Genomic DNA, 18,607 nt, shown 5'->3' with positions numbered 1-18,607 from the left:
GAATTGTCCTGTTGAGTTTCTGACTTGCTTGGTACCCATGATCCCTTCTTTTCCTCCAATTATTTCCTTTTTGAATGGGAATGCCTGCCTTATTTCTACTCCATCATTGTACCTTGGGGTGAATGGGATGGGTAAATGTATTTTGTATGTGAGAAGATATCTTAGTTACCTAGTGCTGCTGTAACAGAAATAACACAAGTGGACAGCTTTGAAGAAGAGATTTATTTTCTGGATGTTTGTTGAATGAATGAATAAATGTTGCTGTGTTGCTCCCAGCCTTCTATATTTAACTTCATTAATTCCCCAAACACTTATGGCAGCTGTAGTGGTTTTTGTGTTGCTATGATGCTGGAAACTATGCCAGTTCTGGACGCTAAAAGTCCAAATCACAGTTTCAGCCATGTCAGTTATTTCTGTGGCCTTCTCTGCTAGTTTCTGGTGTTTGCAGGCAATCCTTTGCTTTTAGACAGTCTTTACGTGGAATTTGTCTTTCCTTTTGTGTATCTCCGTGTCTCTTGTGCTCTTTTTATAACTCAGAAGTGATTAGGTTTAAGACTTGCACTTCTCTGGTATGATCTCATTAACATAAAAAAAGAAAACCCCTGTTTCCAAACATGATCACATCCACAGGTACAAGGGCAAAGACTTTAATATATGATTTTGGAGGACATAATTCAGTTCATAAGGGGAGGACATGAATTTTGAGGGGCCAAAGGGTGGAGTGTTGTGGATTGAACAGTAAGTGCTCAAAAAATATTTGTTGAGTGAATGAATAAATGTTGCTGTTTTACTCCTAACCAAAAACCAAACCCACTGCCGTCGAGTTGATTCCTACTCATAACGACCCTATAGGACAGATTAGACCTGCCCCATGGAGTTTCCAAGGAGCGTCTGGCGGATTTGAACAGCCGACTTCTGGGTTAGCAGCCGTAGCACTTAACCACTACACCACCAGGGTTTCCGTTTTACTCCTAGCCCTTGATATTTACCTTCATCAATTCCCCAAACATTTATGGCACACTGTGATGGCTTGCGTGTTGCTGTGATGCTGAATGAGTCAGAACCAACTTGATGGCACCTAACAACAGTGATGCTGGAAGCTGTGCCAGTGGTATTTCAAATACCAGCAAAGTCACTCATGGTGGACAGTTTTCAACGGAGCTTCCAAACTAAGACAGACTAGGAAAAAAGGCTCCGCAATCTACTTCTGAAAATAATCCAGTGAAAACCCTCTGGATCACAACAAAATATTATTTGATACAGAGCTGAAAGATGAGTGTGCTAGGTTGGAAGACACTCAAAAATAAAAAGTGACCACGACAGTGGACCTGAGTATACCAAAAATTGTGAAGATATTGTGGTACTAGGCAACATTTCATTCTGTTGTACGTGGGGCCACCATGTGTTGGAGCTGACAAAGCAACTAACAGCAAAAAAAATATGCTCTTCTCTTTGTCATGCTTTTGCTTACAATGTTCACATTTTCTCAAATGTCGTTTGCCTTTCTTCGCTTGTTGAAATCTTTCCCATTCTTCAAGCTCAACTCAAATGTAGTTTCTTCCGGGAAACTTTTGGTTCCCCAGGTTGCCGTTAAGTGCTTTCTCCTCTGTGTGCCCAGTGAGTTATTTGTGGTTCTGTTTATTACATTCTGCCATGTATTACTGTTATTTATATGCATGCCTAATCTCTCCTGAATTGAAAGTGCCTTTATATTGACAGGAAACCCTGGTGGCGTAGTGGTTAAGTGCTACAGCTGCTAACCAGAGGGTTGGCAGTTTGAATCTGCCAGGTGCTCCTTGAAAACTCTATGGGGCAGTTCTACTCCGCCATATAGGGTCGTTATGAGTCGGAATCGACTAGATGACACTGGGTTTGGTTGGTTTGGTTTTTATATTGACAGCGCCTTATGTTCCCCCAGTGTCTTGGTGCTTTGACACGCCAGTACTTGTGAAATGATTGTTGAAATGAGTTATATGTAATATTTTTGCCTTTACTTAGGGCATTGGCTCAAATTCAGAGACAGGTTTAAATTCTGATTGACTTAAGGAAGATTGGAGAATTTGGCGATTCCTTACAGGCAATGTTGGAAATTAAAGTAATGGCAGGCCATATGTTGATTGAGTTTATCTGGTCTTTTGGAGAGAGATTTAGGAATAGGAAAGGGTATTCCAAAAATAATGGACAATCTTGTCTTTCAAGATGATGAATTTATATCATAGCTAATAGTTCAAGCTCAACATGTGGAAGAACTTTGAACTAATAATTTACAGTTGTGAAATTTTTTCCTTGGCCATCTTGTAGAGTGGTTAAACAGCTGCTCAGAGTGAAGGTAGTAGTATGTTTGGTGCTTCTGAATGGCTCTTCCATTTGTGACCTAGCCGTCTCTCTTTGCTGTATTTTAGGGACTCCTGCAAATCTTTTCTTTAAAGCTTCCTATCACACTGTAACGCCACAGAAAAAGTGAGATGTTTTGCTTTGAACTTATCAGCTTCCCCCCCTCCTTCCAGATTTCTGTATATCAGCATCTCTTCTTACTTCTTTTTCTGTTCTACCTCAGAGGAGGAACTATCCCTCCTCCTTCCCATGGCTGATGTTTTGTCAGAGCTCCTAACTCCTCCCTCCAACCATCTCCAGGTTTGTCTCTACCAGCTGTACCTTCCCTTCCTAACATTGAATCCCTTGTTCCCCTCCACATGGGTTTCTCCTTGGACTGCACAGACTGCTTGAGTGTTCTCATAACATGGTGGCCAACTTCCCTCAGAGTGACCAAGCTAAGAGAAAGCAACGCGAGAGGAAGCTATCTATTTATGACCTAAGCTTGGAAGTCACGTAGTATCGCTCTGCTACATTGTCTTTCTTAGAAGTGAGTCACTAAGTCAGGCCCAGCGTTCAAGGAATGGGGAATTAGATTCCACCTTTTGCTGGGAAGTGTTGTCAAAACATTGTAGACATATTTTAAAACCACAGCATTGTTGGAATTTGTGGCACAGGTTCAGAGCAAGAAGAGAAAGTTTTTATAACTTTGTTTACTTTTCAATAGCTAATGTGTACACATGGTACAAAATGAAAAAGGGAAGTAAGTCTTTTTTCCACCCTGTACGCTGGCTGTTCAGTTCACTTGTTGAAAACAGCCATTGTGTATTTCTTTCGAGAGAGATTCCCTGTAAATACAAGAATGCGTGTATTTATGTGTACATTTACATAAACATATGTATGTATGCATTTGTGTGTGGAACACTTAATTGTGCTCATGCAGAACTTGTACACAGACCAAGAGGCAGTCATTCAAACAGAACAAGGGGATACTGCATGATTTAAAATCAGAAAAGGTGTGCATCAGAGTTGTATACTTTCACTATACGTATCCAGTCTGTATGCTGAGCAGACAGTCCGAGAAGGTGGACTACATGAAGAAGAACGAGGCATCAAAATTGGAGAAAGACTCATTAACAACCTGTGATTTGCAGATGACACAACTTTGCGTGCTAAAAGTGAAGAGGATTTAAAGCACTTACTGATGAAGATCAAAGACTGCAGCCTTCACTATGGATCACACTCCAACATAAAGCAAACAAAAAATCTCACAGCTGGACCAATAAGCAACATCGTGATAAATGGAGAAAATACTGACATTGCCAAGGATTTCATTGCACTTGGATCCACAATCAATGCCCATGGAAGCAGCAGTCAAGAAATCAAACGATCTATTGCATTGGGCAAATCTACTGCAAAAGACTTCTTTAAGGTGTGAAAAAGCAAAGATGTCACCTTGAGGACTAAAGTGCACCTAACCCAAGTCGTGTCATTTTCAGTCACTTCATACGGATGAAAAACTGAACAAGGAATAAGGAAGATCAAAGAAGAGCTGATGCTTTTGAATTACGATGTTGGCAAAGAATATTGAATATACCATGGATTGCCAAAAGTCTGTCTTGGAAGAATTACAGCTAGAATGCTTCTTAGAAGCAAGGATGGTGAGACTATGTCTCACGTACATGTTATTAGGAGGGACCTGTCTCTGGAGGGAGGACACATGCTTGGTAAAATAGAGGGGCAGTGAAAAAGAAGACGACCTTACACGAGATGGATTGACACGGTGGCTGCAACAATGAGCTGAAACTTAGCAATGATTGTGAAGATGACGCAGGATTGGGCAGCATTTCATTCCATTGTATGTAGGGGTTGCCGTGAGTCGGAGCCAACTCAATGGCATGTAACAATGAAAAACAATTTGTATATGTGTGTTTTTATATATATATACGTGTGTGTGTGCGCGCGCATCCTTAAATATGATTATATATTGAAGACGAGAAGTTCCAATAAGGGAATCATGGTCAAAGGGCTTGGACTGCCCTGGCGAGCAGGTCCTATGTGGTAGGGCAGCAGTGGCCTTCCACCCTCTGATCAGTGAAAAATGTTCCTCTCTGAGGGAGAATTGCATTTCCCAAGTAAGATTGATCATCACAATTATTAGGGGAGCTGTTTTTTAAAAGTCAGTTTTTGGCCTTCATCTTCAGAGATTCTGATATGTAGGACTGGAGTGGGGTCTAGGAATTTTTATTTTAAGTATTTTCTAAGGATAAAGTGACACACCCTCCATGGAGACAATTAGTAATATCTTTCAAAATTATACGCGATCCTAAAGTCTTAATTGAAGGTTTTTATTCTACAGTCATGGTAGCCAGTATATGAAATGATGTTTGTACAGTGTTATGGATTTAATTATGTCCCCCCCAAATTTATATCAGTTTGGCTAGACCATGATTCCCAGTATTGTGTGATTGTCCACCATTTTGTCATCTGATGTGATTTTCCTGTGTGTGGTAAATCCTACCTCTGTGATGTTAATGAGGTGGGATTAGCGGCAGTTATGTTAATAAGGCAGGACTCAATCTACAGGATTAGCTTGTGTTTTAGGCCATCTCTTTTGAGATAGAAAAGAGAGAAGGGAGCAGAGAGACAGGGGACCTCATACCACCAAGAAAGCAGCTCTGGGAGCAGCGGGTGTCCTTTGGACCCGGGGTTCCTGTGCTGATAAGCTCCTCAACTGGGGAGGATTGATAAAAATGACCTTCTTCCAGAGCCAACAGAGAGACAAAGCCTTCCCCTGGAGCTGGCACTCTGAGTTCAGACTTCTAGTGTCCTAGACTGTGAGAGAGTAAATTTCTCTCTGTTAAAGCCATCTACTTGTGGTATTTCTCTTGTAGCAGCACTAGATAACTAAGATATACAGGTTGCACAAGAAACTTATAAAAGCAAAAAAGTTAGAAAACTTTCCAGAAAGTTGTGTGTATGTGTGTTTGTGTGTGTCTGGGTGAGTGTGATGTGGAGAATGGAATAGATGGGGACAAGAAAGGAAGTGAGATTTCTGCATATGTACCTATTTACATACACTCCTCACTTATTGACATGGTTAGGTTCCAAGACCAGGTTTTTATTTAAAAATCAGCATTGTGTGAAAATGGACGATGGCCACATCAGATAACAAAATGGAGTATAAAGACATCATTACATAACTGCCAAATTATATCATTGCAAACTGCCAAACCACTGAGAATCATAGCCCAGCCAAGTTGACACATAACCTAAACCATCACAGCCAGTGTTCAGTGTGATTAATTACTTTTGTATGTAGCCTTTCTAGCCATGGTCTTGTGACTCCAACCCAGGTGATTGAGTAGAGTTGTACAAATAATTGTGGCCCACCGAGGGAATTGGTCAGTTTTGTTGTAAAAGAGAGCCAATTCCAGAGCAGAGAGGAGAGCCCACCACCACCAAAGAAGGAGAGACCTACAGGAGATGTCACAGTAGGCTTCCCAGTCCTTGGAGAGAGAAAGCAGAGGCCTAAGGCCAGGGAGAGGTGTGCCTGTAAGCATGGCTGGGAAGAGGCTGTTCTGATGGAAGAATTGTATCCTTGAGTGTTCCTGAGCCTGAATTATAACCTGTTGCTTCCCTAATAAACCCCTTAATTGTGAGTATTGTCTGTGAGTAGTTTGTGGCCACTGCAATGAATTATTGAACCCAGCAAAGAAGTAGAGAATGCTGTGTGAGGGATGGTTGGTGTCAGAGTTGGTAAACAGAGAAGAGAGAAAGCAGGTCTGATCTCCGTCTCATAGGAATCAGCCTTGAGCAGTTGATCTTGGTTCTTCTTACCCGTCGTGAAGTTGGAGGAGATTAGACACTACCCCCATGCCATTTTTATAGTGTTGCATCTTGCCTCATACCTTGGTGTTTATTACTGCCAGATGTATGTCATTAATGCGGAAAATAATCAGATAGTAGGTTTTTTACTGTTGTAAATATGAAATGTCAGATAATGAGCTAGTCGATGACTGAGGAGTAGGTATATATTATTTTGATCTTTGAACCAGGTGATTATGTTACTTGAATGAATATATAATTAAATGAATAAACAAAACACAACGCAACACAGGGCTCCAAATGGTCAGCCTGGTTTGTGACCCTCCAGATAGGAGGCCACGTGGAGGTGGTGGAAATCCATCACTTGTCCTGTCCCTTCTTTCAATTCTTGCTACCTCATCCCACCTTGCCTATGGGCTTTATTTGCCTTCGATTAGTAAAATAGAAGTTCTTTCTTGAATTTCTCAGATAACAAGTCAGTATTTCTCGTTTCTTTGTGACATTTTGTACCACCTTTTATATTTTCACAACTGTTTCAATGGGAAGACAGGGAAGGACAAACTCTTTCTTGCTACCTTTAGTCATCTATTCAGTTATTCAATCAACAGACATTAGTAAGACCAGATATTGTTCTACGTGCTGGGGACTGTTGTTGTTAAGTGCCATCTAGTTGGTTCCGACTCACAACGACTCTACACAGAACGGAACAAAACACTGCCTGGTCCTGTGCCATCCTCACAAGCCTTGGTATGGTTGGGGGTTTTGTTGCAGCTATGGCGTCTACTGTGTTACAGCTACTGTTGAAGATCTTCCTCTTTGTTGCTGACCCTCTACTTTACCAAGCATGATATCCTTCTTCAGGGACTGTTTCCTCCTGATAACATGTCCAAAGTACATGAGACGAAGTCTTGCCATCCTTGCTTCTAAGGAGCACTCTTGTTATTCATTGTCCAGCCTTTGCACGCATATGAGGCGATTGAAAATACCATGGCTTGGGTCAGGCACACCTTAGTTGTCAGAGTGACATCTTTGCTTTAACACTTTAAAGAGGTCTTTTTGCAGCATCTTTGCTTAATGCAATATGTCTTTTGGTTTCTTGGCTGCTGTTTCCATGGGTGTTGATTGTGGATCCAGGTACAATGAAATCTTTGACAACTTCAATCTTTTCTCTTTTTATCATGTTTTTGCTTATTGGTCCAGTTGTGAGGATTTTTTTTTTTTTTTATGTTGAGGTGTAATCCAAAGAGAAGGCTGTAGTCTTTGATCTTCATCAGTAAGTTCTTCAGGTCCTGTTCACTTTCAATAAGCAAGGTTGTGTCATCTGCAAGTCACAGGTTGTTAATGAGTCTTCCTCCAATCCTGATGATGCAATCCTGGATTATTTGCTCAGAATAGAGATTGAATAAGTATGGTAAAAGAATTATGCTGGTAAAAATGGATGAGGTACTTGACTATGTTGTTCACAGTGTAGACATGAGAAAAACCCGTTGCCATTGAATCAATTCCGACTCATAGCTGCCCTATAAGACGGAGTAGAACTGTCCCTTTGAGTTCCTAGGCTATAAATCTTTATGGAAGCAGACTGCCACATCTTTCTCCCGCAGTGGCTGGTGGGCTCAAACCTCTGATCTTTTGGTTAGCAGCCTAGCGTTTAACCACTGTGCCACCAGGGTTCCTCAGAGACATGATAAAAAAACTAGACCTGTTGCCATCGAGTCGATTCTGACTCATAGACATGATAGGCAGACAATAAACATGTAAGTTAAATAAATGAATGGTGTAAGTTCAGTTGGTGTTTAGTGATGAAGCTGAGTGTTCCAGGGAGGGTTACTTCGATGATTTTCATGGTGGACAGGGAGGGCCTTCCTGAGTAGGTGATGTCTGAAGTGTGACTTGCATGATGAGAAGCAGGAGGCTATATGAAGACCTGGGGCAAAGTATTCCAGCCAGAGGGTACAGCTAGTGCAGAGATGCTGAGGAGAGCTTTGCTTGGCATAGTTTGGAGACAAGAGACCCACTGAGGCTAGAGTGAGGTGTGCACGGGAAAAACAGCATGGTAGAAAATAAGGTCAGAGTGTTGGACGGGTTAGATCATGTAGGGCCTTGTAGGGCATAGAAATCAGTTTGGAGTTTATTTTACATGCACTGGGAAGCTTTTGGCCTCTTGAGCAGGGGAATGACGTGTTCTTAGCCAAGACCCTTTACACAAATGTCTTGGCACCTCCAATTCAGCATATCTACAACTAAACTTAGTACCTTGTCCCCTGAGTCAGCACCTCTGCCTAGTTTCTGGTGAAAGATGCTGTTTCAGTCATCTAGTGCTGCCGTAATAGAAATACCACAAGTGGATGGCTTCAACAGAAGAAGTTTATTCTGCCATAGTCTAGTAGGCTAGAAGTCCAAATTCGGGTTGTCAGCCTCAGGGGGAGGCTTTCTCTCTACTGGCTCTGGAGGAAGGTCCTTGGCATCAACTTTCCCCTGGTCTCAGAGCTTCTCAGCACAGGAATCCCGGGTCCAAAGGATGCACTCTGCTCCCTCACTGCTTTCTTGGTGGTATGAGGTCTCCTTGTCTCTCTGCTCCCTTCTCTCTTTTATGTCTCAAGAGAGATTGACTTAAAATACAACCTAATCTTGTAGATTGAATCCTGTCTCATTAACATAACTGCTGCTAATCCCACCTCATTAACATCATAGAGGTAGGATTTACAGCACATAGGAAAATCACATCAGGTGACAAAATGGCAGACAATCACACAATACTGGGAATCGTGGCCTAGCCAAATTGATATAAATTTTTGGGAGACAATTCAGTCCATGACAAATGCTGCTCATTTTGTTGCCCACGGTGAAAATTCAACCTCAAAGACCCTCTGTCTGTCACCAATTCCACTGGATTGCATTCAGTATCTTTATATTCTTCTCTTTCTCTTCCTTCTCACTATTGAAATTAGGCCATCATCATCTCATAAATTTAACTGATATTTACTGATTACTTCCTATGTACCAGGCATTGGTCCAGGCACTGAGATGCAGTGATAGAAAAGACTGATAAGGAGTCTTCTCTCTGGGAGCTTATAGTCTATTGAGAAAGACAAAAATTTGCAGAGTTGTATGGTAAGGGCCATCTGTGGAAGCCAGTAGCAGGGTATCTCACCTAGCCTGGGGTGGGGGTGGGGGTAGTCCTGGGAGTCATCCTAGAAAGTGACATATAAACTGAGACCTGAAGGGCAAATAGGAAGTGGGAAGGATGTTCCAGGTAGGAGATGTGAGATCAGGGTAAATTGATAGCACAGTCTGACTAGGGTGTAGAGAAGACAGTAGGTAGTAAGCTAGGTCATGAAGAACTTGGTCAGCCATGTGAAGAGTTTGGAGTTTATTCTTATGGCAGTGAGGAGACACTGAAGGGTCTTAAGCAAGGGTGAGACAGGTTACGGAGGTGCTGAGGGCTACATGTGGACAGTGGATTCAGACAGAGGAAAGACTGGAGTTACAGGAATGGTTGAGACCAGTACAGTAATCTAGGCAACTACCAGTGAAATGCACCACTGCTTCAGTATTTGAATTTCCTGTATGGATGTCAGAAATAATTCGTCAGATCAAATTTGACTTACAGCGCAGTAGCGGCCCAGATTTCCCCAATATACTAAAGTAGAATCTTTGTGGAAACATACCTTTTTTTTTTTTTTTCATATTATTGGAAATCTCTTCCGAATAGAAGTCTTTATTGAATTGGGTCTGAAATGAATTTCATTTAAATACTGAATTAATTGAAAGCCTTGCTTCTGAATATTTTTCCATAGATTTCACACTCCTTTAGAAATTTCATTTTGCCTCATATCTTTGTATTGGCCATAAATATCTGTAATGAAAAAGATGGTATTGAAGGAGGTGGCAGTGAGACAATGTGGGAGATGATCCAGCTGAGACAGTTAACTTTATGAGGTGAAGCGGGTATTGTGGGGGAGACAGGGAGTCAGTTCTGTGGTATTTTCATTGGGACCTAGACCTACTGTGGAAGGGGAGGAAGTGCCACTTAGTCATAAGAGCAGTGCTTAATCTGTTTTACCAGCTTGGTGATTTGTATTTAATTATTCTGGGTGGAATGTTTCTTCATTAGTAAAGCATTTTGTATCCATCTGTCCAATAAATGTTTGTTGACAGTTTGTTAGGCACCACCCTACCTTGGAGTTTGCAAATAAGGTAAGACCTGCCCTGCTCTGCCCTGTACCAATTCCCAGTCTATAAAGGAATATAAAACAAAATCACAGTTAATGCAGAATGCAGATGCTAAATGAGTAACGCAGCTCCTTTCCAAGCACAGAGTAGAATATACTGGGCATTTCTCAAGCTGAGAGAACGGAAGAAAAAATTCCAGCCTTAAGTTACAATATTGAAGGATTCTATGGGGCAAAATGTTGAACGATGCAGGAGGCATCAAAAGAAGATGGAAGGAATACACAGAGTCACTGTACCAAAAAGAATTGATTGACTTTCAGCCATTTCAGGAGGTAGCATATGATGAAGTACTAAAGGTGCTGAAGGAGGAATTCCAAGCTACACTGAAGGCACTGGTGAAAAACAAGGCTGCAGAAATGGAGATTCTTCCACAAACAAATGTAACACTGAACGTGCTCACCTGTCTCTGCCAAGAACGTTGGAAGACAGCTACCTGGCCAACCAACTGGAAGAGATCCATATATGTCCCCATTCCAAAGGTGATCCTACAGAATGTGGAAATTATCAAAAAATATCATTAATATCACACACAAGCAAAATTTTACTGATGAGAACTCAAGAACAGTTGCAGCAATTCATGGACAGGGAACTCCCAGAAATTCAAGCTGGATTCAGAAGAGTACGTGGAATGAGGGCTGTCATTGCTGATGTCAGATGGATTTTGGCTGAAAGCAGAGAATACCAGAAAGATGTTTACTTATGTTTTATTGACTGTGCAAAGAGATTCAACTGTGTGGATTATAACAAGCTATGGATAACATTGTGAAAAATAGGAATTCCAGAACCATTAATTGTTTCAATGTGGAACCTGTACACAGACCAAGAGGCAGTCGTTCAGACAGAACAAGGGGATACTGTGTGGTTTACAGTCAGGAAAGGTCTGTGTCAAGGTTGTATCCTTTCACAATACTTATTCAATCCATATGCTGAGGAAATAAACTGAGAAGATGAAGTATATGAAAAAGACTGTGGCATCAGGATGGGTGGAAGACTCATTAACTACCTGTGTCATGCAGATAACACAACTTTGCTGAAAGTGAAGAGGACTTGAAGCATTTACTGATGAAGATCAATAAATTATGTGTGTTATACCTCAACATAAAGCAAACAAATATCCTCCACAATTGGACCAATAACCAGCATCATGATAAACAGAGAAAATATTGAAGTTGTCAAGGATTTCATTTTACTTGAATTCATAATCAATGCCCATGGAAGCAGCAGTCAGGAAATCAAACAACATATTGTATTGGGCAAATCTGCTGCGAAAGACCTCTTTAAAGTGTGAAAAAGCAAAGATGTCACCTTGAGGCCTAAGGTGTGCCTGACCCAAGCCCTAGTATTTATGTCACCTCACGCGTGTTAAAACTGGACAATGAGTAAGGAACACTGAAGAAAAATGGATGCCTTTGAATTATGGTGTTGGCAGAGAATATTGAATATACCATGGACTACCAGCAGAATGAACAAATAAATCTGTCTTTGAAGAAGTATGGCCAGAATGCTCCTTAGAAGTGAGGATGATGAGAATTTGTCTTAGTTACTTTGGACCTGTTATCAGTAGGGACCAGTCCCTGGAGAATGATACCATGCCAGGTAGAGGGTCAGCGAAAGAGGAAGAGCCTCAATTAGATGGATTGACACAGTAGCTGTAAGACAGGGAACAGAGGGCCCCCAAATCTACAAAGTAGCAGAAAATGGGCCAGGGCACAGAAACAAAGCCATTCCCCAGAACAGTGGGGCAAGGTATCATAAAATAGCCCACAAACGTCTTTAAAATTGTCTTTTAGAAGCAGCTGGAGAAAACCAGCCCCAGGGACATGCTCAGAACATCCACCTGTGAACGCTGTGTGACGTTCCACCAGGGGCAGTAAGGGGCTGCAGCAGCAGCCAGGTAATTGAACCCAGGGAGCGAGAGACTGTGCAGGTGCGACACACCCCATAATAAGTCCTGCTACGAATCCCAGAGGCCTCTGGGACAGGAACCATCTTGGAAAGCTGCTGTATGCGCACTGTAGTTAGCATATCCCCACCTTTGCCTGTGAATCTTCTTCTGCCCAAGAACTTTTAAAAACCTGAGACCATCTTTTGTTCTGTGAGACGGGTAAGCATTGCTTTAGGCAATCCTTCTCTCCGGTTGCAAGCCTCTTCAGTAAAGCTTTGATCTTGTGGAAAATTCGGCATGCCTTACCTGATCATTCCTTTTTTTTTTTAATTTTTATTGTGCTTTAAGTGAAAGTTTACAAATCAAGTCAGTCTCTTATACAAAAATTTATATACACCTTGCTATATACTCCTGCTTTCCCCTTAAAGGGGCAGCACACTCCTTCCCTCCACTCTCTCTTTTCTTGTCAAATCCGCTAGCTTCTAACCCACTCTGCCCTCTCATCTTCCCTCCAGAATGAGATGCCGACAAAGTCTCATGTGTCTACTTGACCCAAGAAGCTTATTTTTCACCAGTATTGTTTTCTATCCCATTGTCCAGTCCAATCCCTGTCTAAAGGGTTGGTTTTGGGATTGGTTCCTGTCTTGGGAAAACAAAAGGTCTGGGGACCATGACCACTGGGGTCCTTCTAGTCTCAGTCAGACCAAAAAGTCTGGTCTTTTTCCGAGAATTTGGGGTCTGCATCCCAGTGCTCTCCTGCTTCCTCAGGGGTTCTCTGTTGTGTTCCCTGTCAGGGCAGTCATTAGTTGTAGCCGGGCACCATCTAGTTCTTCTGGTCTCAGGCTGATATAATCTCTGGTTTATGTGGCCCTTTCTGTCTGTTGAGCTTAAAATGACCTTGTGTCTTTGGTGTTCTTCATTCTCCTTTGCTCCAGGTGGGCTGAGACCAATTGTTGCATCTTAGATGGCCACTTGCTAGCGTTTAAGACCCCAGATGCCACTTTCCAAAGTGGGATGCAGAATGTATTCTTAATAGATTTTATTATGCCAATTGACTTAGATGTCCCCTGAAACCATGGTCCCCAACCCCCCCCCTTGCTATGCTGGCCTTTGAAGCATTCAGCTTATTCAGGAAACTTCTTTCCTTTTAGTTTATTCTAGTCGTGCTGACCTCTCCTGTATTGTGTGTTGTCTTTTCCGTCACCTAAAGTAGTTCTTGTCTACTATCTAGTTAGTGAAAACTCCTCTCCCTCCCTCCCTGCCCCCTCTCGTAACTAGCAAAGAATATATTCTTTTCTGTTTAAACTATTTCTCGAGTTCTTATAGTAGCGGTCTTATACGATATTTGTCCTTTTGCAACTGACTAATTTCACTCAGCATAATGCCTTCCAGATTCTTCCATGTTATGGAATGTTTTACAGATTCATCACTGTTTTTTATTGATGCATAGTATTCCATTGCGTGAATGTACCATAATTTATCCATTCATACGTTGCTGGGCACCTTGGTTGCTTCCATCTTTTTGCTATTGTAAACAGTGTTGCAGTGAACATGGGCGTGCATATATCTGTTCGTGTAAATGCTCTTATTTCTCTAGGATATATTCCAAGGAGTAGGATTGCTGGATGTGTTGTAGTTTTATATATAGCTTTTTAAGGAAGTACCAAATTGAGTTCCAAAGTGGTTGTACCATTTTGCATTCCCACCAGCAGTGTACAAGTGTTCCAACCTCTCCAACATTTATTCTTTTGTGTTTTTTGGATTAATGCCAGCCTTGTTGGAGCGAGATGGAATCTCATTGTAGTTTTGATTTGCATTTCTCTAATGGCTAATGATCGTGAGCATTTCCTCACGTATCTGTTAGTTACCTGAATGTCTTCTTATTCCTAAGTATTTTATCTTTTTGGGGGCTACTGTAAATGGTATTGATTTGTTGATTTCCTCTTTGATGTTCTTTTTTGTTGGTGTAGAGGAATCTAACGGCGTTTTGTATGTTTATCTTGTATCCTGATACCCTGGTGAACTCTTCTATCAGTTTCAGTAGTTTTCTTGAGAATTCCTTAGGGTTTTCTGTGCATAAGATCATGTCATCTGCAAATAGAGATACTTTTACTTCTTCCTTGCCAGTCTGGATGCCCTTTGTTTCTTTGTCTAGCCTAATTACTTTGGCGAGGATCTCTAGCACAATGTTAAATAAGAGTGGTGATAAAGGGTATCCTTATCTCGTTCCTGATATCAAGAGGAATGCTTTCAGAGTCTCTCAGTTTAGGATGATGTTGGCTATTGGCTTTGTATAAATGCCTTTTATTATGTTGAAGAATTTTCCTTCTAGTTCCTATTTTGGTGAGAGTTTTTTCATGAATGGGTGTTGAACTTTGTCAAGTGCATTTTCTGCATCAATTGATAAAATTATGTGATTCTTGTCTTTTATTTATTTGATGGATTATATTGTTTATCGATGGCAATGGGTATATAGTGTTGAACCATCCTTGCATACCTGGTGTAAATCCCACTTGGTCATGGTGAATTATTTTTTTGATATGTTGTTGAATTCTATTGGCTAGAATTTTGTTCAGGATTTTTTGCATCTAAGTTCATGAAGGATATAGGTCTGTAATTCCCTTTTTTTGTAGTGTCTTTATCTGGTTTTGGCATCAAGGATATGCTGGCTTCATAGAATGTGTTTGGGAGTATTCTGTTTTCCTTTTCTATGCTCTGAAATACCATTAGTAGTAGTGGCGTTAACTCTTCTCTGAAAGTTTAGTAGAACTCTGAAGTGAAGCCGTCCGGGCCAGGGCTTTTTTTTTTTTTTTTTTTTTGGGAGTTTTTTGATTACCCCTTCAATCTCTTTTTTCGTTATGGGTCTATTTAGTTGTTCTACTTCCGATTGTGTTAGTTTAGGTAGGTAGTGTGTTTCTAGGAATTCAGCCATTTCTTCTAGGTTTTCAAATTGGTTAGAGTTCAGTTTTTCCTAGTAATCTGACATGACTCTTTTAATTTCATTTGGGTCTGTTGTAATATCACCCACCTCATTTCTTATTTGGGTTATTTGCTTCATCTTCTGTTTTTCTTTTGTCAGTTTGGGCAATGGTTTATCAATTTTGTTGATTTTTTTTCAAAGAACCAGCTTTTGGTCTTGTTAATTCTTTCAATTGTTTTTCTGTTTTCTATTTCATTTAATTCTCCTCTAATTTTTATTATTTGCTTTCTTCTGGTACCTGAGGATTTCTTTTGTTGCTCTCTATTTGTTCAAGTTGTAGAGAAAATTTTGGTTTTGACCCTTTCTTGTTTCTGTATTTGTGCATTTATTGATATAAATAGACCTCTGAGCACTGCTATTGCTGTGTCCCAAAGGTTCTGATAGGAAGTATTTTCATTCTCATTGGATTCTATGAATTGCTTTATTTCATACTTAATGTTTTCTATAACCCAGTCTTTTTTGAGCAGGGTATTTTTCAGTTTCCAAGTGTTTGATTTCTTCTCCCTGTTTTCTCTGTGATTGATTTCTACTTTTATGGCCTTATGGTCAGAGAAGATGCTTTGTAATATTTCAGTGTTTTTTATTCTGCTAAGACTTGTTTTATGACCTAATATGTGGTCTATTCTAGAGAATGTTCCAAGTGCAGTAGAAAAGAAAGTACACTTGGCTGCTGTTGGGTTGAGCATTATGTATATGTCAATAAGGTCAAGTTGGTTGATTGTGGCATTTAGATCTTCCGTGTCTTTATTGAGCTTCTTTCTGAATGTCCTGTCCTTCACTGAAAGTGGTGTGTTGAAGTCTCCTATGATTATTGTGGAGCTATCTATCTCACTTTTCAATCTTGTTAGAGTTTGTTTTATATATCATGCAGCCCTGTCATTGGGTGCATAAAAATTTAATATGGTTATATCCTCCTGGTATATTGTCACTTGAATCGTTATATCGTGTCCTTTCTTATCCTTTGTGATAGCTTTAACTTTAAGGTCATTTTGTCAGAAATTAATATTGCCATTTCCGCTCTTTTTTGATTGTTGTTTGCTTGATATATTTTTTTTCCATCCTTTGAGTTTTAGTTTGTTTGTGTCTCTAAGTCTAAGGTGAGTCTCTTGTAGGCAGCATATAGATGGATCATGTTTTTTAATCCATTCTGCCACTCTCTGTCTGTTTATTGGTGCATTTAGTCCCTTTACATTCAGGGTAATTATGGATAGGTATGAATTTAGTGCTGTCATTTTGATGTCTTTTTTTGTGTGATGTTGACAGTTTCTTTTTCATACTTAATTTTTTGTGCTGAGTAGTATATGTTTATATATTGTCTTTTCCTCATATTCATTGTTGTTGATTTTGTTTCTGCTGAGTCTCTATTTTTTTCTCATATTTTATTTTGATTAGTAGGATAGTTTGTCTCCTTTGTGGTTACCTTATTATTTACTCCTGGTTTTCTAAATTGAAACCTAACTTTTATTTCTTTGTATCACCTTGTCATCCTCTCCATATGAAAGATCTATGACTACATTTCTTATTCCCTGTTTATTTCGGTTTAACGTTGTCTTCTTTTACATAATGACATCTCTGTCTCCCTGTTTTGAGCGTTTATTTTATCTTGATTTATTTTCATGATTTCCCTGTCTGGGTTGACATCTGATTGCTGTGTCCAGTGTTCTAGCCTTGGGTTGATACCTGGTACTATTGATTTCCTAACCAAAGAACTCCGTTTAGTATTTCTCGTAGTTTTCGTTTGTTTTTTTATGAATTTCCTAAACTTCTGTTTATCTGGAAATGTCCTAATTTCACTTTCATATTTGAGAGACAGTTTTGCTGGGTATAAGATTCTTGGCTGCAATTTTTTTCTTTCAATACTTTATGTTAGTCATCCCATTGCCTTCTTGCCTGCATGGTTTCTGCCAAGTAGTCCGAGCTTATTCTTATTGACAGTCCTTTGTAGGTGACTTTTCGTTTATCCCTTGCTGCTTTTAAAATTCTTTATCTTTGGTTTTGGCAAGTTTGATTATAATATGTCTTGGCGACTTTCTTTTAAAATCTACCGTATATGGAGTTTGATGAACATCTTGGATAGATGTCTTCTCATCTTTCACGATATTAGGGAAGTTTTCTGCCAACAAATCTTCAACAATTCTCTCTGTATTTTCTATTATCCCTCCCTGTTCTGGTACTCCAATCACTTGTAGGTTATTTATCTTGATAGAGCTCCACATGATTCTTAAGGTTTCTTCATTTTTTTTTAAATTCTTTTTTCTGATTTTTCTTGAGATGGTATGGTGCCAAGTGCTTTATCTTCAGTCTCACCAATTCTGCCTTTCAGTTGCTCAGTTCTGCTCCTCTGACTTCTACTGAGTTGTCTAATCCTGTAATTTTATTGTTAATCTTCTGAATTTCTGAATGCTGTCTCTCTGTGGATTCTTGCAGCTTGTTAAATTTTTCATTATGTTCTTGAATAACCTTTTTTAAATTTTTTCAACTGCTTTATATGTATGTTCCTTGGCTTGTTCTGTGTATTGCCTGATCTCCTTCCTAATTTCATCCCTGATGTCTTGAAGATTTCTGTATATTAATATTTTGTATTCTGCATCCGGTAATTTCAGGAAGACACCTTCATCTAGAATATTCGTTGATTCTTTGTTTTGAGAGCTTGTTGAGGCAATCATGGTCTGTTTTTGAATGTGGACTTCATATTGACTGCTTTCTCCGAACCATCTATAAGTTATTGTATTAGTTTATTTTATATTTGCTTACTGTATCCTAGCTTCTTGCTTTATTTTGTTTTGATGTACCCAAATGGGTTGCTTGAGTGAGCTAGCTTGATTATTTTCAGCTTTGGAGCTCTGATGTCCTGTCACCAGATGGCTAGAGCTGTTATCAGATGTATCAGTCTAGGAGTCCATGCACTTTTATTGTATGAATTCAGCTCAGGTGTCCAGGTAGCTGATCATCAAGTGTGTGGTACAGACTCTGTCGTACATTCTTAGAGGAGCAGGGGTGATTGGTTTAGGTACCGGTATCTTGTTTCAGCAGGGGGTCACACTCTGAACAAGGGTGGGGGCTGAGAATTGTCCCCGAAGTGTCTCTGAGGAAAGTGTGTCACTGTTCCCTGAAGTGTATCCATGGGTGTGTTCTGCAGATGGACCATGGGCACTCAATGTTTTTTGTTGTAAGGACTGGGAGGTACCAATTATCCTTGGACCCCTGTCGTGGGTGTCTGGGTGACATGAGTGGTGCCACTGTTCCTTACGCCCCTGCTATGGGTAGGTGACGACCCTGTTTAATAGGTAAAGCAGTGTCAAGCATCAAACGCTCACCTCTACACCACTCAGCTGAAGTAGTTGTAGTAGGCCCTCAAGGCTTTA

Source organism: Elephas maximus, chromosome 11 (genome assembly GCF_024166365.1).
Source record: "Elephas maximus indicus isolate mEleMax1 chromosome 11, mEleMax1 primary haplotype, whole genome shotgun sequence".
NCBI lineage: Eukaryota > Metazoa > Chordata > Mammalia > Proboscidea > Elephantidae > Elephas > Elephas maximus.
This window is presented reverse-complemented; position numbering follows the sequence as displayed.